The 26,764-nt window shown below is 42.2% G+C and overlaps 1 pseudogene across 1 annotated transcript; it reads right to left on the bottom strand.

The window, feature by feature from the left end:
• Positions 1-25,768, bottom strand: LOC311229738 (vitamin D3 receptor B-like; annotated as a pseudogene). Its single transcript has 4 exons — positions 25,758-25,768; positions 25,099-25,249; positions 22,875-22,991; positions 1-254 (listed from the first exon to the last, which is right to left on the bottom strand). The product of its transcript is annotated as a vitamin D3 receptor B-like (transcript).
• Between the last annotated feature and the right edge of the window lie 996 nt (positions 25,769-26,764).

The raw sequence follows: 26,764 nt of genomic DNA, 5'->3' as shown, positions 1-26,764 counted from the left end.
CTAGGTGGCCTCGCTGCCGAACACCTCCAGCACCAGGGGCGTGAGCTGCATGCTGTGCTCGGGCTGGAAGGAGAGCGAGCGGTACTGCTTGGAGTGCTCCTCGTTCAGGCTCCGCAGGTCGGCCAGCTTCTGGATCATCTTGGCGTACAGCAGGCGCCCGCCGGGGTGGTGCAGCCGGATGTAGGCCTGCAGGGTCTCGGACAGGCGGTCCTGGAGGGCCTCGATGCGCGCGTGGTCCTGTACGCCCGGACGGTCTGCGGGGGAAAGTGTGAAGGACAATTACTATAAGAGAAGTAATTCCACGTGAATTGTTGTTGGGTTTCAAGTTTCAAATTTTGTTTTATTTGTACATTATCTGTGCATCTTGCTCATAAGCATTATATTCAGAGTTAATTATATTGTTTACACTGCCTATTTCTTTTACTTTCCTACTGTACTCTAATTCTATCTGTATTTATATCTTCTACTATTACCCTGCCCATACCTGTACCTCCCCTCCCCCCATGCTGCTATGATGCCTGAATTTCCCCAAGGGGATCAATAAAGGAATATCATATCTTATTATAGTCAAATGCTTGGTTCTGTATGAGCCTCCTGAGATTGTGCTTCATACAGTAAAACGTTAAAGAATAAAGACCAAACACTATACAAAATATACAATATACAAAACTAAAATGTACAGAATACAATAACAAAATGCAAAAGTGAGGTATGAGGAACTGATGGCTGTTTCCCCCCCCAGACACATTTAAACAAGATACAGAGAAGTTATCACAACACAGAAGTAACTTCCTATTCCAATACATTTTTAAGACCAAGATCATAAAACCTTTTTAGGACTTGTTAAGGTAAAGCATTCTCATTATTAAATGTAGATGTTTTAAGACTTTTTAAGACCCCACAGGAACCCTGTATCATTTGCGATTCTGCACTAATTAGCAGAATTCAATAGTAATGAACTTCTTGGTCCGGTGTTGTGGGTTGTTTTCAGTGTTTGCCTGATGTGTTGTTTCCAACCAGGTCAATTCCAGCGTTATGGACATGACTCCAAACAACTCAGAAAACACACTGGTTAAGAATGAATTAAATCATTCATATATATATATATATATATATATATATATATATATATATATATATATATATATATATATATATATATATATGAAATTGGGATTAAAAAGAAAAAAAATTATTTGGGTCTGAGAGTGTGGCTGGTCTGCCGTTCTGCAGCTGGATACTATTGGTTTGTTTTGGCAAAATTCTTCTGCTCTGTGTGACAATAAATAAATGAATGATGATATGCAATTTAAAACCAAAACTAAGGCCTCAGTATGAGTTTAAGACGTAAACATGGTCATGTTTGTTGAATAAAAAAAAAAGTAAAAAAAATGGCATATGTGTGTAGGGTATTAGATAGCAGGTATTAGGGGTATATCTTGTATAAGACATTTATCTAAATGGTGATTTCATTGGATGTGCACTGTTAATTAATGCTTGTATATCTAATTTTATGTTGTCATGTTTGTTTATGTGTTTGTTTAAAAAATACAAAAAAAAAATTGCAGATTTTATTTATAATTTTTTTTTGCCGATCCCGATCTTCGGAAAATCACGTGATCGGCCCCGATCACGTGATCGGATCGGGACATCCCTAGTTTTCACGATCGGTGAAAATAAAGCATTATCGGAATTCACAGATCTCATATTTATACTGAATATCGGCCGATACCGATCGCTGGCCGATCGATCGGGGCATCCCTAACGCAGATTGTTTGTCGTATGATGAAGTATTTAAACAATGTTGTGAGGCATCTACACTCTCCCTATAGGAGGTCCCATGAATATATATATATATATTTTTTTTTAACTTTTTTTTTTTTATTCAACAAACATGACCATGTTCACGTCTTAAACTCATACTGAGGCCTTAGTTTTGGTTTTAAATTGCATATCATCATTCATTTATTTATTGTCACACAGAGCAGAAGAATTTTGCCAAAACAAACCAATAGTATCCAGCTGCAGAACGGCAGACCAGCCACACTCTCAGACCCAAATAATTTTTTTTCTTTTTAATCCCAATTTCTCACATTACATTCACCCTGAATGTTGACGTTATCCAGGTGAAAAGTTAACTTCATAAATCATTTGATGTATAATTAAATCAAAGGAAATGCGTTTGGGTCTGAGAGTGTGGCTGGTCTGCCGTTCTGCAGCTGGATACTATTGGTCTGTCATATTTTATATTAATATATATATTCTGGTATATTATGGTGTTCTGGATATGAGGCGCCTGAATTAAGCGTTCACATGTTATAGGAACCCTGTGAGAAACATTAGAGGAATGATTAACTGTTACATGACAACATCAGCAGAGTGGTTGAGGCTCCCTGCACAATCACCCCACACAAATATAATACAAGTGTAGACTTTACTGCGAAAACCTTTATTTACCAGGGTAGGTTCTCTGAGCATGCTTCACGTGTATCCTAATTTGGTCATGCTAGACACACACACACACCACACACACACACACACACACACACACGTGCAGGCTACGTGTTGCATAACATTCTCAGAGAAGTATTTTTCTCAGATCTTGAGTAAGAAATGACCTATGTGGTTTGACAGTTGATCTATGTGGTTTGACAGTTTCAACAGATATAGCCTGACATGCGTTCGAGATAAGAAACGCAGAAATAACTTATGTTCTGGTAAACATGTACAGAAAAAATATTTAGAGCTTTTGCATGAACTCAGTAATTTTCCACTGCAAGAGACGTTTAAGAAACACAAGTAAAAATGTTCACTTTAGTTTCAGCTTCCAGTCGTTTCTACCAGAGTCCTCAGTTACCATGGCAACCACTCACTGCCATTCCCAAAATTGGCAGCATTTTTTTACTCACAGTTCACCTCAAGATGCACTAAATTGTAATTTTACTAAACATTAAATCACAGCACATGTTTAATTTTGTTGTCGCCTCCATCTTTAGCTTTACAGATTTCCCTGGTTAAACTACCACAGTGATCTGTCTGATTATATAGACTGTTTCTGGTTAAACTACCACAGTGATCTGTCTGATTATATAGACTGTCTCTGGTTAAACTACCACAGTGATCCGTCTCATTATATAGACTGTTTCTGGTTAAACTACCACAGTGATCTGTCTGATTATATAGACTGTCTCTGGTTAAACTACCAGTGATTCGTCTCATTATATAGACTGCCTCTGGTTAAACTACCAGTGATCTGTCTCGTTATATAGACTGTCTCTGGTTAAACGACCACAGTGATCTGTCTTGTTATATAGACTGTCTCTGGTTAAACTACCAGTGATCCGTCTCATTATATAGACTGTCTCTGGTTAAACTACCAGTGAACTGTCTCGTTATATAGACTGTCTCTGGTTAAACAACCACAGTGATCCGTCTCGTTATATAGACTGCCTCGGGTTAAACTACCACAGTGATCTGTCTCGTTATATAGACTGTCTCTGGTTAAACAACCACAGTGATCTGTCTCGTTATATAGACTGTCTCTGGTTAAACAACCACAGTGATCCGTCTCGTTATATAGACTGCCTCGGGTTAAACTACCACAGTGATCTGTCTCATTATATAGACTGTCTCTGGTTAAACAACCACAGTGATCCGTCTCGTTATATAGACTGCCTCGGGTTAAACTACCAGTGATCCGTCTCATTATATACTGTCTCTGGTTAAACTACCAGTGAACTGTCTCGTTATATAGACTGTCTCTGGTTAAACAACCACAGTGATCCGTCTCGTTATATAGACTGTCTCTGGTTAAAGGACCACAGTGATGGGACACACACACATGGGGTTGCAAACTTTCCGGCACACACACACACGCACGGATACGGTATGTGTTAGGGGTGGGAATCGCCAGAGACCTCACGATACGATAGTATCACGATACTTGCGTCACGATACGATAGTATCGCAATACTAAATATATCGCGATACGCTGAGAATTGCGAACATTAGATTTTTTTTATTTGTCACATTTAATTTATTACCTTTTTTCAACTGCAAAGTAAAACTTTGTCAACATGTTTTATCTAATCAAATAAAGTTCAGTCTGTTCATCTCACTTCAATCATTTTTATTGCAGAACATGGTATTTTCTCAAGCAGAAAGATGTAAACACTGTAATTTGTGTTGCATGTACCTGACAAACTGAACTGTTTGTATTACAGTTATATTCCAACTTAACTGAATGCACATGTGTGTGTGTGTGTGTGTGTGTGTGTGGACTACTGTGTATTACAGGTATTGAAATGAACAATGCAACTTCCTTATACAAATTTTTTTTTATTTCTTTTTCTTTTTTTATGAATAATTAAATATCGATACTTGGCGTCCCTGTATCAATACAGTATCGCCACGCAAAGTATCGCGATACTACTACGTATCGATTTTCCCCCCACCCCTAGTATGTGTGATGTATTTCACGTGTTTTGCTGCTCATGTCTGTAACTTCATGTTCATGCTGAGGTTGACCTTCATGGAAATACCTGTTTAATTAACTCAACAAGTATGTTCTTAACACATCTTTTTCGGGCCCCACCTATTCACTGCCACGCTTTAAAAGATAGGAGTCCGTCACCTTGTTTGTAGAGCTATAACTATATTCTATATTATAGCTATGGATATAATACTATGGTCATTTGACAGTGACTTTCTTCCGGTCAAGATGCAAAAAAGAGATAATTTGCCATGCATATATTCGCGCGTTATACCGTGGTGAATATAAGTATGTTTTTAGATCGGTCTGGGGTAATTCCTGAAATGCTGAGGAATAGCCTTATGCGTATATTATACTATAACCGTTGCCGTTTCTTGCCTGGACCCGCTATTATTCTCAAATCAAACCTATATCATAGGTATTATGTTTCATCATGAATGCATGAAGGGGGGGGGGGGGGTTGTTTTTTGATGCTTTGATCGCCACCAACGGCATACATTGTGGACTAACGTTACACACACATATTCGGATCGAGGTGAAGACATGCTTGGATCAACGCAAGATTGATATCATATAGCCCTTACCTTGACTAGGATGTACCCCAAAAAGAATATTCCAATTATCTGATCGCGATTCCAAGTATTGATGTCCATCGTGTCGCCAACATAATCCACCACACATCATGCACTGGGAGCATTTGATTATTCTTAATCCGACCGTTATAACCGCTCAGCTTGAGCAAAAAAATTATAAAACGACCATGACCCATTAGATCGACGCACAGGCCAAGATACAAGGTTTCAAAGGGTGCTCGATACTGCCGTCTAGCTGGATGCGGCCGGTATTGCACTTTGGCAACCTCAGACTCATTCCCTATGGTAACAACAGGCTCCCTGGATGGATAATGAGTAAAAATATCGGGAAAAAAGGAAAAAACGACCCGGAAACGTGTTAACACGTTTTTGGCACTCAGCTGTCGGGGCCCAGAAATGTGTTAACACGTGATTGGCACCCAAAGTGTTAAATGGGCACTTCACCAAAAAACAATGAAGTGATTTATTTTGCACATAATCTCACACACGTCCAAAAACCATAACGTTTTGCACACACAGTTTGAATATGGCCACCAGTGATGTCACCGGGGACATTGAATCCTTGTGTTGTGTTAATTACAGCTCAATGAAATGATAAGGTAGCAGTCCCTATAAGACAAGGTGTTGCCATTTTTGGCATCTACATCATTTCATGGTGCTGTACACCGGTGCGTTGGGATACAGCTAGCTTAGCATTATCTAAAAAATAAAAACAGTGGCTCATGTTTGTGCATTTCCAAATTGTGCCAACAACATGTCGCCCACGTTGCGTAGCGGTCATAGACTATTGATACGGACATGCTGTTCTATGAGCGGAGAGACCTGCTGCAGACAGAGTGGAGGTAATGTAATATTACACAATTTGGTAACTGACTCTTTTTGACTGACAATACACATTAAGCATTTGGGTATATTTCTGTGCATCGTTATTGCCGCTGCCATGTTCTTTAAGATGCGTTCTAAACAAGTACTCAAGCACTACTCTATTTTTTTTTATGCGAGTACTCAATCTGTGCCCATCCATACTACCAGCCCTCTCTGTCCCTCTGATCTGCCTCAGCCTGCCTTCTCTCCCCGAGCTCAACCTGTTCTGGGGACAGAGCTCTTCTCCAGGGCAGCTCCCAGACTCTGGAACTCACTACTTCAAGACATCAGAGACTCAAGAGTGTCTCTCAGTTTTCCTGCATCAAGACCCATCTCTTCGCCACTGCCTTCACTTAACCCCCACTCCCCCCAATTACATCCTTGTGTTTGTGTTGTTTGTCTCACTACCCCCCCATCCCTTTGTGTGAGTTTGCATTCTATAAAAACTTTATATAAATCTCAGGTACTACTATTATTAATATTAGATAAATACACAAAGCCCAGCCGTATATTTAATACATGTCTGATTGTTGCACAGTACTTGGTTGTTTAGTCTATGAAGGCTTTTCTGTTTTGTGTTGGAGAACTAAGTATTATATTTATTAAGGCTGTCAAAGTTAACGTGGTATTAACGTGTTATCGCCCGATTCTATTAACGCCACTATTTTTTTTAACTCACGATTAACTTTTAACACATCCACCGCCAAAAACGGCTTACGACGGGTTTCAAGGTCATGCGAATTCCGCCATTCCACGGCGTACGACGTTATTGAGATCATATTTCATTCCCATGTGTAATATTGATATTAATCCCATGTGTAATATTACACTCACACAGGCGGTCAGGTGGCGTAGCGGAGATTGCGCTCGTCACCAATGCAAGAGGCCGTGGTCTCGACTCCCGGAGTCAGCATTGCCTTGGCTTGGGCTGATCGCTATACTAACTCGTTTGGCTGGGTTAGGGGGAGGGAAGCCGTGGGTGGGAAACTGGCGTTGTGGACAGTGACGCCTACAGGTCAGGTCTGGGAGCTTGCTCAGCGGAGGCAGGACTTGAGGAAGGCAGGGTGACCTCCCACGCGTTACACTTCCCCAATGAGAGCCCTCGCTGCCAGGTGAGAAGAGAGCCACTGGCTGTCGCCGCACGTGTCGGAGGAAGCGTGCGGATACTTCAGGGTTCCCTTGTACCGACCAGTAGGAGAACATGCGCACAACAACCAAGTAGGGGAGGGGGGGAATTGGCACAACGACTAAATTGGGACAGGGAGAAAAACAGAGAAAAATCGGAGAAAGAGAGATACAAAAAAAATATATATATATTACACTCACGGACCGATATGTTACAGCTGAAAGCCATACTGAGACGCCAAAAGTGCAGTACCGGCCAGATCCTGCTACAGTAGGTGGCAGTATCGCCCACCCTTTGAAACCCTGTTCCAGACTGTGTGTCAGATCTAATGTCCTCCGGGCGGAGAATTTTGGTCCAGGCAAGTCTAACGCTTCACCCGATCACATTGGAACACGTCCATGGCCCCTCGATGCATGTGTTGTGCCGGATTATGTCTGGGACCCGATGGACACCAATACTGGAAATTGCGATCAGACAATTGGAATATTCTTTTTGGAATACCCCCAATCAAAGGTAAGGACTATCTGACGTCAATTCCACCTTGATCCTACAATGATTTCATATTGATCCAGCTGATCAGCGTGTGTGGTGTTCAAAACGAATGCCGTTGACGATCAGAGCAGAATTAGCCCAGATCACTCCTAAACTATACAATATTCACCACGGGATAACGCGCAAAAATGTATACACAAATTATCTCTTTTTTGCATGTTCGACGGGATAAAATGACCAGTGGTATTGTTTCCATAGCTATAATACAGAATATAGATATAGCTCTCCAAACATAGTGATGCACATTGGAAATAGGCTATGGAAAGCTGGCGCATTAGCTACAGGGATAAGGGTAATGGCTGGCGCTAAAAGTGTTAAGAGGTTAAGGTGAGTTAATAAATTCACTCTGAAAATCTGCTCCGCTCTTTGGTCAGAGCGTCCAGTGTGCACTCTGAGCCCTCAGAATTTCCAGTTATGAGTGTTGTTAGCCCCTTTCATGACTGTGGTGCACCGAGTGAATCCACAGTCACTTGCTCCTCAATCGGAAACCAACCTGTGTTGACCATGAAGGACTGGTTCTGGCCGAACCGTTCGTTATACAAGAATCACAGAGACGTTTCAAAGGTACTCACAGTTGCACGAGGGTTTCGGACAGAGATACGGGATGGTTTGAAAGCTCTGCGTTGCTAATAAACATTTTAAAAATATATATTTTTATAAACTAGTCAACACTGCATTATTTCCGGCGTTGGGTGCATGATGCGCATGCGCTGTGATCACAGCGCAGGCGCACCAGGCAGCCAACGCTGGAAATAAACCCGTTTTGAGCAGTGTTGACAAGTTTATAAAACATATTTAAAATGTTTATTAGCAACGCAGAGCTTTCAAACCATCCCGTATCTCTGTCCGAAACCCTTGTGCAACTGTGAGTACCTTTGAAATGTCTCTGTGATACTTTTATAACGAACGGTTCGGCCAGAACCAGTCCTTCATGGTCAACACAGGTTGGTTTCCGATTGAGGCGCAAGTGACTGTGGATTCACTCGGTGCATCACAGTCACGAAAGGGGCTAGAGTGTTGTATGTGCCTCCCTGTATTGTAAATAGTTCATATGTGTGTTGTCACTACTGTATGTATAATTGTAAATAAGTTAATTTATGTGTTGTAAATAAATATTGTTAACACTTTGGTTGCCTAAGGTTAAATTCATGATATACCATAGGTTGCCAGCGCTATTTGTCTATGGAGAAAGTCCCCTTCTTTGCAGGGCTATAACTTTTTAAATTCTATTGCTACATTGCCATTATTAGGGCCCATTCAAAGTCCTATATGTATTGTTCATTGTGTAGCAACGTTAAACTTTTTCATTCACATATTCATAGTAAAGTATGGTCTAATGTATAAGTATGTTTTCATCTCTTTCTGCAGCTTTCTCCAGAACGTGATATATAGCCCCAAATGCATTATATTGATGATGAAATACAGTTTGATGGCAATCAGCGCGATATAAAAAATTCCAACTAGACGTACTTCTAGAAGTTACTACACGTCATCTGATGTTGACCGGATGGGCGAGGGGGCGTTTATAATTCCGTGGGCAGCGTTATACCAATCATCTAATGTGGGTCAAATGTTGATAATAGCAGTTAGTATCTAAGACGGTAACGTTACACGCTGAAACTCACCCCAATCTCCGCGCGCCGTTGGGCGATCATCGTCGAGTAGAAATTTTATCATTATGGGATATATTTTTACCCGGTCCATCTCCAGCTTGTATAATGGTATATACGTCCAAATCATGTTGTTTATCGAGTTATTGCCAATCGATCACCGTGTAGCGGGACGAGCCAGAGTCCCATGAACCATAGCGAGCGCCCGGAAGTACTACGGTCGTCATGACAACCTCTATTCAACATCCTGTTTTGGCGATTGCGCCGATCGGCCACCAGATGGCGCTCCTGAACCGCCAGAGAGCTCAGTGGGTCCTGCTGGTGGATCTCAGGCCAGCGGAGGGACATTATGAATCCGATCGCAGATTTTTGAAATATTGATATAAGGACGCTGTACAGCGTCCCCCGGCAACTTTAGCATGGCCAGCAAAGACGTGAAAAGACGTGTCCCGGCACTCAAAGTGTTAATTGTGCCAATTGTTAATATTTATTTACCTAATTTACGTGCAATCGTTTCATTTCAGCTCAGTGTAGAGCAGGGGTCAGCAACCTTTTTGACATGGAGTGCCTGTTTGAAATATAGTTGTAACTAGTGTGCCTCAACAATATTCCATGCATCGTAATATTTTTTTCTCATAATCAGGTCTTTTTAATGATAATTTTTACATTATTACATCATTATTGTTATTGTTATTATTAACAATATTATTATGATGGTTGTATCAACCCTAAATCTGAGTTTGGGGGGGGGGGGGGGGGGGAATGCAATGCAGACAAACAGCTGCATACAGTGCGACCATTTCACTCACATTTGCCCATTCATTTTTGGACACATCACACACCATTGGTGTGTGTACTGTACGTGTGCTGTCATAGCTCCACCTACAGGCCTAATCGAGAACACCAGGATGTGAATGGAGGGTGAATGTGAGGTATATCGTGTAAATAAGTTGATTGATCGCAAGACTACACTGTAAAAAAAAATATAATAATAAGTTACCAGAACTTAAAAATATTGAGTTCAGTTACTGTGCATTAAGGTTTTCAGTTTTCAATCCATAATAAGTTAACAGAAAAATAAGTACACAACCACATTATTTCAACCTAATAAAACTATGTTTATTGTCATTGTTTTAAGAACACAAGTTGACTTGGTAATACTCACATTTTGAGTAAAAAAATAGCTTTTAACATGTGCAATGTTCAATGAAATAGAAAAATAAATAATGCAATTTGTTGAATAATCCCACTGGTCACAATGGTGACCGTAATAATGTTTTTGTTATAAGGCTCTGCAAATGTTACTGAATGATGTAGCAATGTATTTCCAGCTAAATTGAAATAATAAACAAATAAAGGGTCTCAATTAAATGTGGTAGTAAAAAGAACCTGTGGGAGGATTTCAACAAGATAAATGCGACAACAGTGCAAAATATTTCACTATAATATTAAATAAAAAAAAAAAAAAAAAAAAAATGTACTGCTGCCCCCTGTGCCTATGCAAATGCCCACGCGTGCCTAGGGTTGCCGACCCCTGGTGTAGAGAAATGCACCGATACTAACAACCGCCTTACCCCGCGCGTCTATGACGACACTGTTGACACACCACGTATCCGTGACAGATGCGCCCCGCGACAACACTAGTAGTTTTGGGGGGCCTACCACCCCGTGAAAAAAATCCTAGGGGAAACACTACAGAGTATACAGCATATATACAGAGTATATAGAGCATAATGTGTAGACTATACAGCATATATAGAGTATATAGAGCATATAGAGTATACGGCATATATACAGAGTATACAGCATATATACAGAGTATACAGCATATATACAGAGCATACAGCATATACAGAGTATAGAGCATGTATACTGAGTATACAGCATATATGTAGACTATAGAGCATTATGCATTGTATTCAGCATAATATGTAGACTACACAGTGTCATTAGCATGACTATAAAGTGTAATTAATAACAATGTAACCGGGGTGAAGATTTACTGAGAGATGAATTAAAGATTGCGCTTGCAAAATGCAGAGATTCAGATTGCACTTACCCTAAACTTGCACTGGGTTATATACTCTAGTCACTCTGGACATGAGATTGAGCAGGCATGACAGATGCTCACTTTCTCTCATTAGAGGAAAGAGATCACGCTGCAACTGCTGGGCCTCGTCTCAGCCACAGCAGGAGGGGGGGGGGGGCAAATAATCCATTCTTGTAATAATAGCGATTCAATAATCCATTTCCTTTCTGCATTTTTCTGGGTTTTGAATGTGTTATTTTTGCATGGCATTGTGCCAATTCGTAACGGTTGCTTAAGTAAATGGTCAGTTTTGAACCAAGTGTAACAATACTTGGAGGTTTTATACTATTAACTGTAAAAAAAAAAAAAAAAAGTGTGCCGGAAGGTATGGGTTCTTACCTATCTCAATGTGATTTATCTAGAGATTTCTACAGCAAGAATTTTAGGTGTCAGTGAAACCAACATTGCAATCTGGTTAGAAGTGGTGGAGAGAATAAAAGCTAGCATATGAATTGTAGTGCCTGGTTAGAAACAAATGAAAATGGATGGATTATCCAAGTGGGGGTCCGGGGGGGGGGAGCGAGCAGGAGCATATGTATGTAGGGTATTAGATCTAGTATTAGGTATATATCTCGTATACTACATTTATAATGATTCAAATGGTGATTTCATTGGATGTTTACTGTTAATGCTTGTGTGTCTAATTTGACACACAAGTTTGTTTAAAAAATGAAAAAAAAAAAAAAAATACAATACAAAACAAAAAAAAGACAATGTATCGAATGGAAAATCAATACATTTTGGTGAATAGTTTTATAACTGAATGATAATAATTTGATCCTTTGTTAACAAAAGCACTGGAAGAGCAGTAATCACAGAGACTCCCAAAAGTCACATTTCCAGTGATCTACTTCCACACGCTCAGACTGACGATGTCTTGATGAAGCGCTGTGCAGATTATCCTTCACTAAAAGAAATTTCTTTATTGGTACAGCCTTGCCTCTTATCTGCAACTGCACAGAAAACTCCCACTGAATGAATCATACACATACACAATAAAGATGACAATATGTGCGCAACCACATTTGAATATTGACTCAGTAATTCAAACACCAAGGTTAACACATCCTGCGCCAAGAACGAGTTACGCCGTTTTTGCCCGCCATGCGTTGAACGCCAAGAATGACGTACGCCGTTTTTGGGATCAATATTTAATTTTTTCGCCATGGCATTCATAATTCATCCAGCCAACCTCCGGACTCCAGCGGGACCCTGTATGAGATTGCAATGCCTCAATACCGCCGCATGGTGGATCGTTGGGCGAGTTACACTCTCGCCAAAACCGGAAGTGCCGATCAGTGCGTCGAGGAAATCCCTCCGGCAGTCACATCTTGTTACGGGACTCCAGACAAACACTATAGTGCATTTGGATCGCTTTCTAAACTTAATAATCTATATGATTTCGGTGTTTATTGCGCCATACAAACCGGAAATGGATGTAGGAGATCGGCGTCAAATTATTGGGATATTTCTCCTCCAGTCTCATCGGCGAACGGTAAGAGGATTCACTGCAAACCATCTGATCAACGTATCAACCCATAGTAAATAAAGCCGTTACTGACGATCAAGGAATTATAAACGACCCCCCCCCCCCCCCCTTTCCTTCACGCATGATGAAGCATAATGTATACCGATCATATACATTTGAATTTTTTAATATAGCGTGTATAGGAAACAAACGCTATAACAAACGCAATAATCTATCATTATGCTTCAGGGCCTATAACTACTGTTTTTGGAATTACAGCCGAAAAGATTAAAAACATACTTATATTCTAGAAGGTATTAACACAACAATGTATGAATGAAAAAATATAACGTTCCCACATCCTGAACGATAGATAATCGATGTAGCAATCAAATTAAAAAAGTTATAGCCCTGCAAAGAAGGTAAACATCTCCATAGGCTTTCAACGGTGGCAGACAGGGTATATTGATGGATATAACCCATGGCGCCCAATGTGTTAAGGATGAAGCTTAGTACCTATAATTATGTTTGAAAAATACAAAATCTCTCCTAATCTGGTCAGGCTCAGGGAGAGCGCTCGCCTACAACCTCCGCGTGTTACGCTCTCCCAGTGAAACTCCTCGTCTACACCCTCCCCAGACGAACAGAGGAGACATGTGGTAGTCTACACCCTCCCCAGACCGACAGATGAGACATGTGGTAGTCTACACCCTCCCCAGTCCAACAGAGGAGACATGTGGTAGTCTACACCCTCCCCAGTCCAACAGAGGAGACATGTGGTAGTCTACACCCTCCCCAGACCAAGAGAGGAGGCATGTGGTAGTCTACACCCTCCCCAGACCGAGAGAGGAGGCATGTGGTAGTCTACACCCTCCCCAGACCAACAGAGGAGACATGTGGTAGTCTACACCCTCCCCAGACCAACAGAGGATACATGTGATAGTCTACACCCTCCCCAGTCCAACAGAGGAGACATGTGGTAGTCTACACCCTCCCCAGACCAACAGAGGAGACATGTGGTAGTCTACACCCTCCCCAGACCAACAGAGGATACATGTGATAGTCTACACCCTCCCCAGACCGACAGAGGAGACATGTGGTAGTCTACACCCTCCCCAGACCAACAGAGGAGACATGTGGTAGTCTCTATACCCTCCCCAGACCAAAAGAGGAGACATGTGGTAGTCTACGACCTCCCCAGTCCAACAGAGGAGACATGTGGTAGTCTACACCCTCCCCAGTCCAACAGAGGAGACATGTGGTAGTCTACACCCTTCCCAGGCCGAGACAGGAGGCATGTGGTAGTCTACACCCTCCCCAGACCAAAAGAGGACATGTGGTAGTCTACACCCTCCCCAGTCCAACAGAGGAGACATATGGTAGTCTACACCCTCCCCAGACCGAGAGAGGAGGCATGTGGTAGTCTACACCCTCCCCAGACCAACAGAGGAGACATATGGTAGTCTACACCCTCCCCAGACCAACAGAGGAGACATATGGTAGTCTACACCCTCCCCAGACCAACAGAGGAGACATGTGGTAGTCTACACCCTCCCCAGACCAACAGAGGAGACATGTGGTAGTCTACACCCTCCCCAGACTGACAGAGGAGACATGTGGTAGTCTACACCCTCCCCAGACCAACAGAGGAGACATGTGGTAGTCTACACCCTCCCCAGACCAACAGAGGAGACATGTGGTAGTCTACACCCTCCCCAGACTGACAGAGGAGACATGTGGTAGTCTACACCCTCCCCAGACTGACAGAGGAGACATGTGGTAGTCTACACCCTCCCCAGACCGACAAGAGGAGGCAGCGGAATGACCAGGGGGGAATTGGCATAGCGTAACGCAACATAACGTAATTGGAGAAAAAGGCACACAACATGTAAATCTATTTGACACACACCTGAATTCCTGCTTGCATACAGAAGACCCATGCTCACACAGATGCACCTTAATACTCAAGTAAATAAACTGCACCAAATCTACTAACCATTTAATGCCAACTCATTTGTATGTCCTTATTGTAAGCATGTTTTTATAGAAAGTCAGTGATGTCAGTTGGCGTAGCATGGTAACCAATGCCGATGATAATTGCAATGTACAGGGGCAGGATGCAGGCATGCTAACTAGCTAGCATGCTATGCTAACTGATAGTGTGCATGCTGGCACAGCCTTGGCATGAGTGGGTGATATCTACCAAGTCGTATATAAAGTCCAGCTGCATAGTAGAAGGTTTTGTGTCATTGGACTAAAGGTGGGGTGAGTGACTGACGTGACGATGAGTAGAATTATATGAGAAATAAACACTGTTTGTCTTTATCACTTTGGTTTGTGTTAAACTAGCACAAGGGTTCACAGACACAAATAAACCCCTAGATTTTGAGACAATGGCCCCACCATTATGCTTTTCTGCTAGCTCGTTAAGGTGATAAGTGAATTGACTGGCTCACTAACATTAGCTAACGTGTCTGTGTGCTAACGTCAGAGCTGGTATGGTCACGGTGGTGTTGGCTTTTTAATACTAATCTATTCCTGTCAACAGATTATAATAATAAGAGATGCCGCTTCGTGGCATCATCGCTGTGAGGCCACATGCAGCCAATGGTCTTTGGTACATCGTGAGAAACATTGCTCAACAGAACAACGGAGCCCAAGCCGATCTGCCAGGCTGAACATATCCAGTACCTATTGATGGTGGATGCTAGCTGCTAATGTTAGCACCAGCAGGCAGCAAAACTCACAAATGTGTTTTCAATTCATCCTCAATTTATAGCTTGGATTTGCCTCTTTTCTTTCAAAAGTGTATCATCCGCACAATATGGGTCGGTGACATGATATCAGCATGAGCCTCCCTCTCTGGACACACACGTGAGGCCGATCGACTCATCTAAGCCTTGAGAAATCTCCACTCTCTGGCATCACATCCAGCCAATTAATGTGACCACATCTATGCAAATAACAGTTCAGATCAGGACAGAGCGGTGGGGAAAACCTATCAACGTGTCAAAGAAATGTTTTCATGATTTGTGGGTTCATTCTCTGTACAAATGAAAACCTCTTTACAGGTTCCGAGTATGGAGGTACGTCACTGCTGTGTTGTGATTTGTATCATTTGGACAACATTTTTATGACTTGTAGGTAGGGATGCACCGATATGAAAATTGGCCACCGATACCGATTGTTCAACTAACACTATCGGCCGATACCGATATTTGTATATTTGTATATAAGTATTTGTAATTTTTTTTTTAATTTCTTTTTAATTTTTTATTTTTTTTTAATGAAACTACTGTATATTTGTATGTGTATGTTTGTATTTGTAGGCCTCTTTACTTACTTAAAAAAAGGAAACATCAAGAAATATGTTTATGGTATCACTATCTCTCTCCCAGTATCGTCTGACGGCCTGCAGAGGGATACTATTTTCTCAACCAGAGCTTTCAACCAATGCAATGGAACTAGGGATGCTCGATATTGGCTTTTTTACCGATACCGATATACCGATATTGTCCAACTCTTAATTTCCGATACCGATATCAACCGATACCGATATATGCAGGGTTTCCACCCCCAAAAAATTGAATAATTTCAGGTAATTAACATTACATATCTCTTGTTGTGGAATTAATACAACATTATGCATACTTTTGACAATAAATTAAATCAGAATTTGTTCTTACTTGCTTGCCTGGGTAAACAAATGTTATAGAAATGTAAAAAAAAAAAAATTTAAACCGATACCGATATTTTCCGATATCACATTTTAATGCCGATATCGGCCGATAATATCGGTAGGCCGATAATATCGGACATCCCTAAATGGAACCATTCTGGCGGCCTGCAGCGGGATACTATTCTCTCAACCAGAGCTTTCAACCAATGCAATGGAACCATTTTGATTGACAGTCGATTCGGCCAATTACGCCACACTGCTAGCACCCACCTCCTGCTGTCCTTACCACCAATCGGCAAGCGTTTATTCATTTTCTACTTTCGGGCATGCCGCCATTGTTCTGTTTGCGACTCACTCGAGAGCACAACAAACTTAACGGAGCTAATTCGTTAGCTGCCTGGCCCGCCGACCAGCGCTCCACAGCATGACCAAATGAGACATAATGATTTTACTGCAACAAATGTTATAATAAAACAAAGCCTTTCTATACATTTGTCTGGTTGAAAACTTTATTAACAGATTGCAGAATGGGTAGTTTGGTACGGAATGAGCAACGGAATGGAACTCAGCTATGAACGGACTAATGGAGTAATGCCTTGTTTACTGCTATCTTCGGGTAAATAATATGCTTGTTATTGAACGTGTAACACTAACTATATAACGTTAATGCCACAAAACGAATGTTTGTGTCATTTTAACAGCAGATACTTTCTTAAATGCCATCTTCCCGAGAGAGGGTGTTGACGGGGAGTTGTGTTATTAATAGCATTGAACAGCTAACCGAAAGCTAGCGTTAACTATTGTTAAAGGTTTAGCCATAACGTTACCTTGGCTAAAGTTGGGGCTATTCATAATCCAGCAATAATGGCTGCAGACCTGCAAGCAAAGTACAGCAAGTTGGCAAAGGAGTATTCCAACGCAAATCACATTTTCACCAGTAACGTTAGTCTTGCATCTCCCGGTAGCTAATGAACGGACTCGGAGTAATGCCTTGCTGCTATGGGTAATAATAATATGCTGATGTTATTGTCCGTGTAACACTAACTATATAACGTTAATGCCACAAAACGAATGCCTTGTTAATAGGGATGCCCCGATCGATCGGCCACCGATCGTTATCGGCCGATACTCAGTATAAATATGCAATCTGTGAATTCCGATAATTAGTCATATTCGCCGATAGCGGAAACCGATCAAGCGAAGCTCTCACTCGCTGTCTGTCTCAGACACACACGACCTGCAAACTGCCGCTGCTCCTCCTCCCTAGCCCCGCCCGCCCCCGTGTAGAGTTTGTAAACAAAGAGGTGCGGCTCCTCTGCTCGAGTCTGTAGTGCACTGCATTCGACCTGCGCTAACGTTAGCTACGTAGCTATCGTTACTGTTTAAACAAAATTACCCAGTCAACTATTCACGTTTAGTAGGCATTGTCTAACGGTATTTAGCCGGCTAGCTACCGATAGCTCCTGATATCAACAAATGATCCAGAAAGTCTAGTAGTTCATGTTCATACCTCAGTTAGCTTGCGTTAGCTGACGTTCGTTTACTGTTCAAAACGAAATGTCCCATTGAACTAAAGTTGTCTTAACGTCATCTAGCCGGCTAGCAGTAGCTACAGATAGCTCTTGATATCAATGTCTTATAACATTGATTTAATGCGTATTCGAGCTGAGGGCTTGCTGAATGTGAAATGACCAAAGCACTTAACGTTACCAATGGGGTCCCGCTGCAGCGCCGGAGAATCCTTTTTGGAGCTGGGCTACTAGAGTACACACAGACAGTGGAGCTGTTTGCAGATAGTGAGCATTTTGACTTGTTGCGTGGTGGCGATGTCTCGCAGTCGCAGATAATACAAGTACAAGTCTAATTATATAATATATATATTTTATAAAAAAAAAAAAAAAAAAAAATTTATATAAAATAATTTTTAATTTCTTTTTAATCAAAAACAATCGGTATCGGATCGGTATCGGCCGATATGGCTCACGACGATCGGTGATCGGTATCGGTGGCAAAAAACGTGATCGGGGCATCCCTACTTGTTAATCATAAAGTAACTTTGATGCAGTAGCTTGTGTGTGTGTGTGGGGGACGGCGGCGGGCGTTGTGCAGGTAGGTTGCGAGTGAACTTTTTTTTTTTTTGCCTTTTGACGCTACAAAAATTGATGGTTATTTATCGGCGACTGCTATCGGCACATTTGAGCTTATCGCCGATAGCAGTCAACAAGGCACTTATCGGCCGATGCCGATACCCGACCGATATATCGGTGCACCCCTACTTGTAGGGTTTAGTTTGTGATGAACTTCATAATTGATCATAGGTACCAGCGTTTGAAAGTTTCATCTCATTTGGCCAGACAATCTCAGAAGATCACAGACCTCTTGACATACCGTGGATTTTTTATTAATTCAAAAATAAAATGTGAACTTTACGTTGCTGCTGAAGCGCCGTCAGAACCGTTCTCACTATATTTTACCACGTTCACCGATTCCATTCATGCACAGCAAGGCGGTTTTAGTAGTTTTCTTTTGCACTATTTCACCCCCTATAGAGCGATTTTCAAGTAATTGTACAGTTATGACACCTTTACTAGAGTTGTTCTGATACCGATACCAGTATCGGAAATGCCGCCGATACTGCCTAAAATGCTGGTATCGGCGAGTACCCTCTAATTCTGCGCTCCGATACCATATGGCGTAATTTATCAACAACACTGCGGTCTGCTGAGTGAGCATTATAAAACAAACGTGTTTTTAACCGACCGTAAATTAAATTGTCAATGCTGTTTGTCATTTTAACAGCAGATACTTTCTTAAATGCCATCCTCCCGACAGAGTGGTGTTGACGGGGAGCTCTGATGGGTTCGCTTGGTGGTGTTAGCATTGAATAGCTAACCGAAAGCTAGCGTTAACTAATGTTAACGTTTTAGCTTTAACGTTACCTTGGCTAAAGTTGGGGCTATTCATAATCCAGCAATAATGGCTGCAGACCTGCAAGCAAAGTACAGCAAGTTGGCAAAGGAGTATTCATTTCACATTTTCACCAGTAACATTAGTCTTTCCATCTACCGGTAGCTCATGCTAGCTAACCTAGCTCACGTTAACGTCGCCATTAATAGACCACCTCGCGTACACAATTAATGACATGTTGCGGACAGCCATATCGGTGACAATGTTTAGCTTTTAGTGCCAAATGATAAGTCTGAGGCGGAGTCTCAAAAGAGAATGTTGAATATTTATTGTGCAAAAATCACAACACAGCCTCTGCTACTTAAACGGAGCCTTGTGGAAGCAAGTGCAGCAACGAATAATGTCCGTGTGGAACTAATGTGCCAACAACCTTTCCGTGGGTGAACTCATTGAGATAGTTTTCAATTACTGATACTAATACTAATCTATACAATCACCTGTTGTTGAATAAATACCATTACTTTATAGTTATTACTAAAAAACAGTATATATAAAACAGTAGCTGTATACATTTCTTTTAAATTTTTTTATATAATTTATATAATATATATTTTTTTTAATGTATGCACTGGTATCGGATCAGTATCAGTATCGGCCAATACCCAAAGCTTAGGTATCGGATTCGGATCGGGAAGGAAAAAATGGTATCGGAACATCTCTAACCTTTACCCAACATAACTACCACAGCACATGGAGATTGGTCAAATGATTGACTTACAGCCACTTCTGTGCTAAGAAATGCACTTACTCAGGTTCATTGGTTGACAGCCACCATATGATTTATACAATTTGGCCCATTTTGGTATGTTGTTCCCCTGAAGCTCACTATGAAATTGGGTGTTGATTGAAGGTTTTTCAAAAACGTCAAAATGGTGGGCAAACACTATGTCAATATGGCAGACAGGGAAATCTGTAGCGTACATTCAGCTGCATAGGTGTATGAGAGTATAGCAGGGTTTCCCATTAATTACCTAGACTGTGGCGGCCCGCCTAATTAGTCCCGCCACAGTTGTATAATGAACCAAAACAAAAAGTTAATAAACATTTTTTAATAAATGTATTTTTTTTTTTTTTTTTTTATACTATTTTTTTTAAATATAAAGTTTGCCAATAGGGATGTATCAGTAGTATTGGCAGTGGTAGTAGTCGTAATAGTAATCCACTCTATTTTTTTATTTTCAAAAAATAAACCAGTTCACTACAGGAAACCACTTTTGCTTCATTTCTTTGATGGCTCAAGTGTATGCTCTAGAGTCTAGTCCAGTGGTTCCCAAACCTCTCCTCAAGACACCCCAGCCGTTCCATGTATTTGTTCAATTCCACCACCAGCACACCTTGATTCAACTAATAAAGGGCTAGTTAAGTTGAATCAGGTGTGCTGGTGGTGGAATTTAACCAATACATTGAACGGCTGGGGTGCTTCGAGGAGAGGATTGGGAAGCACTAGTCTAGTTGATTTTGTGTTTTGAGCACAACGTTCATCATATATCTAGCCTCTTTATTTTGCTCTCAAAGTGCACCAGATTGATGCATTTAACTTTAAAATGTACAAACAAATTTAAGTTACAAGGGGGCATGCTCCCGGACCCCCCTAGAGGGTCGGAGGTTCACCCCCCATAGTAGGGGTGGACGGTATGGTCTAAAATTTATATCACGGTATAATTTGAAGCATAGACGGTAACGGTATATATCACGGTATCAGTGTTTCCGTTAGAATAATTTTTTTTGCCTGATAGGCAGGCTATATAAAGAATGACATCCTCAAGGCATGTAGATTTATAATATTTTAACTTAAAACTAGGCTACTTTTGCGTATAAAGTCATTATATTCCAAATAAAATAAGTCCCGAGTCCGTGCTGCTCCCATTGCAAACAGCCGGGCTGGATGCTGGATTTTGCTAGAAGCATATGTAGCTGCAGAGCCGCAGAGCCAGCGGCGCTTTCAGGTCTGGTCACAGCTTTCAGCCGTTGGGTGGGGGGGCGCTGTTGAGCGGACCTGACCTGAAAGCGCCGCTGGCTCTGCGGCTCTGCAGCTACATATGCTTCTAGCAAAATCCAGCATCCAGCCCGGCTGTTTGCAATGGGAGCAGCACGGACTCGGGACTTATTTTATTTGGAATATAATGACTTTATACGCAAAAGTAGCCTAGTTTTAAGTTAAAATATTATAAATCTACATGCCTTGAGGATGTCATTCTTTATATAGCCTGCCTATCAGGCAAAAAAAATTATTCTAACGGAAACACTGATACCGTTCGCAAATCCACTGCTGCCGCCGTCCTCCCGGCTCCCGCTGCAGCCGTCGTTATCATAACACTACACGCATATCATAATGTTTACAGCAAACTGTAGTTGATCACCAGGTATGTTTTATTAACGTAGAATAATTCATATAAGAAAAACGATAGGGACATCTCTTACCTTTCTCCACTGGTTAAAAATGCCAGGAACTGAAATTGAAACTTGCTGTGCGCCGCGGTGATATGTGTTTATTATGAAATGACAATTGCGTGTTGACACGCCCACTGCGCGAAGCCTCCTAAATAACTTTTTCCAGTTTGCACATATCTATTATCTATGACTAATTCTATCTATTTTTAGGGGCAAATGCGATTGAAATAGTCGCGCTGTGGTTACATGACGTCATTGCTATTTTAGAGCTACTCTACCGGTTACACGGTATAGTCAAAATCCATACCGTAGAGCAAATTAATACCGTTTATACCGTATACCGTTTATACCGTCCACCCCTACCCCATAGTATCTGAAAATCCTGTGGGAAACACTGTATAGGGTATGGCCTTTTAAGCTTGACCCTTTGTTATAGAGCCACCATCTGGCTGACATGGGTGATTTGTAGTGCCTGAGTAGTGGGGGGGGTATCAAATCTAAGATAATAAGAAAATGAGAATAATCCTAACAAATATAGGGTTCCAGTAACTTTGCCCAATACATTTCTTTGGGAGGGGGGGGCGGCATGGTGGTGCAGTGGTTCGAAACCTGCTTGGGGACCAGGTTGCCGGGTTGCCATGTGGGGTATCTCCCGGGCCTTTCTGTGTGGAGTTTGCATGTTATTTCCAGAAAAAGAGATAAACCCAATGAAAAAACATGCAGAACAGATCGCTAACGCTGTCGCGTCCCTGACGAAGACAGGCAGGAGCACTTGGATTGGTCCCCGGGGGAGGCTCACGCCACAGCCCATGTCTGCTCCCGGCTGTCCTTGGGGAGGAAGGTTGACGGGATGGGTCAAGCGCAGAGCGTCACTTCAACGGCGACACACAAAAAAATGCATGTGTGTGTTTCCTATGTGTGTCGCCCTCATCTCGCAAGTGTGTGTTCGCTGCATGACAATGTAGCAATGTGTGCTACAGATAAAGACTAGATGACTCTGAATACGCCCCCTGGTGGGGAGAAAAGGGACAGCACCAACCTACCTGGGGAGAGCAGGCAGATGGCCATGAGCATCACGTGCTCCTCCTCTTGGAGGTGGAGCTTCTTCAGGCCCACCTGGAACTTCACCAGGGGCTCCAGCAGCTCCATCGTGTGTCCCGCGTGCAGGACAACAACACAGGGTTACAGCCGGCCCCGAGGAGACAGTGTTGGATCAGGACAACAACACAGCTGGTACAGGTTAACCTTCTGTAGTGTGGTAGTGAAAGGGTTAACCTTCTGTAGTGTGGTAGTGAAAGGGTTAACCATTTGTCGCGTGGCAGTACAAGGGTTAACCTTCTGTATTGTCGCAGTGAACATGTGGTAGTGAATGGGTTAAACGCTATTGGTGCTGCACTAGGGCGGCTCCTAACCATGGTTTAAGAAATCCATTCATCCAGACATTATTTTATTGATTAATCGGTGTATCTAAATCAGATAACTGCACATTTACATATAAGTTTACTTGTGTTTTATTCTCTCATGAATGCACACTGACATCGAGCTAAAGAATGCACTTTAACACACTCCCGGCCAACCACGGACATGTCCGTGTTTCGGATCCAACGGTTGAGGGCTATAAAATGGGAACGTATTGATGAAAAATTATTTATTTAAGCCATTTTGAAAGGACGGTTTATAGTGTCCATTGACAATGAGAATGGACAGATAGCAATAATATAAAGTATAGATTTAGCTCTACAAACAGCCTCACGCACAATGAATACTTGTTATGATAAGCTGGCCTTATCATAACAATCATTTTTTTTAATCGTTTTATTTTTATTTTTTTATAATCGGATTTTATTTTCATATTCGAATCCCATGCCCATCGAACGAAGCTTCAAAGCTTCAAAGTATTTAAGACAGCCCTATTGTTGTGGTAACTAGTCTGAGGTCTCCAGTATGAAGAACAGTGTGGATTGAGCTGAGGAAGGACTATAGGAAATAGGGCTATGGGTAGAAAATGCTGAACTTGTCCTTTAAGAGAAACCTTTGGTGTGGATTTAGTAGCCTGAAATGATTAAGTGCTGGGACAACATTCAGCTCATGTTGTTGTCAGAAAATAAATCATTCAATTTAACAGGCCAATCAGAACTGACCCCAGGGCCCTATGTCACACCTGGGTCTGAGTGAAAACAACTAATCCTCTTTTCTTATCGGTAAGTAGAAAAGAGGGCTAGGAGTCAAAAACCTTTTACCCATTAATAGCAATCTAGAATCTAATATACACACACACACACAATATACTATATATATTGTGTCATGTGTGTATATATATCTATATATTGTGTGTGTATTATATGTACAGTTAGGGGCCTCCAAAGCCTGTCCCGAGAGAATCCTCCACAGGGAATGTGATCATCCTTCCCATCCCAGCTGATTAATATTTCATGTTCCTGTTGGCTGCCGTTCAAAAGGGACTCTCCTGAAAGATCATTCCTCCTCAGCTAAAAACTACCTTTCATCTTTCCCCCATTACATTTTTTTTGTGGGTTATTATTGCACAGAGTATAAATAAATAAAGCCTGTCTGTTGCATTGACTTTGATAGATGCTCAGATGAGTAACCACGAGAAAGGCTAATAACCACACACACACACTGCGTGTTATTTGTGTCCGGGTTATTGTTACTTTGGCAGTACAACTCGTGATGAAACTCTGGAGTGACAGCAGCGGAACGACGGTAGTTCACGTCTCCGTGTCTAGGTGAGCGCGACGGTTTGCGTCAGAAAACTCCCTGACACACAAACACACACAGTTCCCACTGATTTAGCACAAGAGCTACGCCCCCCCCCCCCCCCCCCCCCCCCTGAACCAGACAGAGGTTGTTTTGTGCGGTTTTTGTGAGCAGGTTCTCGGGGAGTGACATTCTTTGGTTGATCTCGTGGAAAAGAGAGGGGGTCTTGTTTGAAAGGCAAATGAAAGCCATGCCCCGAGGGATCCGCCGCAGATGTGTCCGATTGGTTCCACAGCACCGGGAGGCGCATTAGCATGGGGCGCACGTGGGGGCCGTGCCCGTACCCGTGCCGGTGCCCGTAACCTTTCACTTAAAACCACGCTGACGCCGACTAATGAGGCGCAGACCCTCCCCTAAAAACATCTGGCCACTTCCCCCCACAGTTCAGTGCAAATGAGTGTGTGTGTGTGTGTGTGCGCGCGGGCGGGCCCGACTAGCTGTCTCCGGTGTGTAGGTGCGGCTGCAGGGATTGGCGGCAGGCAGACTGACCCTTGGTGACGTCGCTGATCTGGTATTTGAAGTCTGGCGCACCGCAGCTCAGGACATGTCATCCAGGCTGAAGCTCTGGTTGGAGCGCAGCATGATCACCTCGATGGCGCTGGACTTCAGCAGGGCGATCTGGTCCTCCGCCGTCAGGTCCCTGGGGAGGAAGGGGACGTTACAGTCGAGCTCGGGGGACAGAGGTCTAGTGTCGTGCTTTGCCTATTTTATCTGTTGCTTTACATTTTTATTCTATTTCTCCCCCCCCCCCCCCCCCCCTCTTTGCTTTGTTTTGAACTCTTTCACTACCACACTACAGAAGATTAACCCTTTCACTACCACTAGACAGCCTGTAGTGTGGTAGTGAAAGAGTTAACCTTCTGTAGTGTGGTTGTGAAAGGGTTAACCCTTGGTCGTGTGGTAGTGAAAGGGTTAACCCTTTGGTAGTGTGGTAGTGAAAGGTTAACCTGTAGCACTCTGAGATGTCATTGAAATGTAAAGTGCACTACAAATAAGATGTATTATTATTGTTATAGGGCTCCGTAGGCAGAGCTAGAGCTGTGTAAACAGAGTTGTATAGAAAAGTGCCCAGAGATAATAACGTTGTGGTGTTTACCTTACAAAATGTCTAAAAGTTGCCATAAGCACCAAGAACTACGCCGCGGTACTGTAGCTTCATATTTGAGAATAATAATTAGAGTTTTAGCTAACTGGCATTTCAGGATTTAAAATGACTTTAGTAGTCGTGCATTCGTTTCTCAAAAGTGACAAACAGAATACAGTATATGAACAGAGGACAATACAGAGATATTATATATATACCGGTAATCAGAACACAAGGGGAAAAAAAATAGTACAGCTTCTGTGGAAGAGTGAGAAAGTTCTGTGGAAGGAGTGAGAAAGAGGTAATGTTTACATGGCCGTGACATAGGATACTCCTTATATGGGCATTGATATCCCCCTCTATCCGGTTCTATCTATATACTGCAGTGGTTTCATTCACCTGGGCTTCATATAAAATGGTAGGAGGAAAAAACATCCCAATAACAGGCAAAACACCACAACCACAGTCTGGTGGAATATCTCAATTACACCAGGGTCATATACTATATTTCAAAACAATATAGTTTATCTAGTGTGTGTGTGTGTTTGTGTGTTTGTGTGTGTGTGTGTGTGTGCATGCGTGTGTGTGTGTGTGTGTGTGTGTGTGCGTGCATGCGTGCGCTCGTGTGTGTGTGTGCATGTGTGTGCATGTGGGGGTTAAGGTCACGGATGAGTTTCAGAGTTTATCTGGAGTGGCTTGATTTATGGAGCAGATGAAGAGAAAAACATCAGAACATATTTGTACCAGCCGGGTGCCTCTGCCTCTCTGTCAGGGACTCTTAACCCTTTCACTGCCACACGACAGAAGGTTAACCCTTTACTATCCCACAACCGACGGTGGTGTGGCAGTGAAAGGGTTAACCTTCTGTGTATTGTCGCAGTGAAAGGGTTAACCGTTTGGTAGTGCGGCGGTGAAAGGGTTATGTGTGTTTATGGACAAACTGATTTAGAAACCATACTGACAGTTTGCTTAATTATTCCAGAGGTCTAACATCTAAAGATTCACTGCATGAGATCCTCTGAACATTTTACTGGCTTTTTCAATTCACCAGTTTGGCCACCAGCTGAAAGA

Source organism: Notolepis coatsorum (genome assembly GCF_963971535.1).
Source record: "Notolepis coatsorum genome assembly, chromosome: 6".
NCBI classification, from domain to species: Eukaryota; Metazoa; Chordata; class Actinopteri; order Aulopiformes; family Paralepididae; genus Notolepis; species Notolepis coatsorum.
This window is presented reverse-complemented; position numbering and strand designations above follow the sequence as displayed.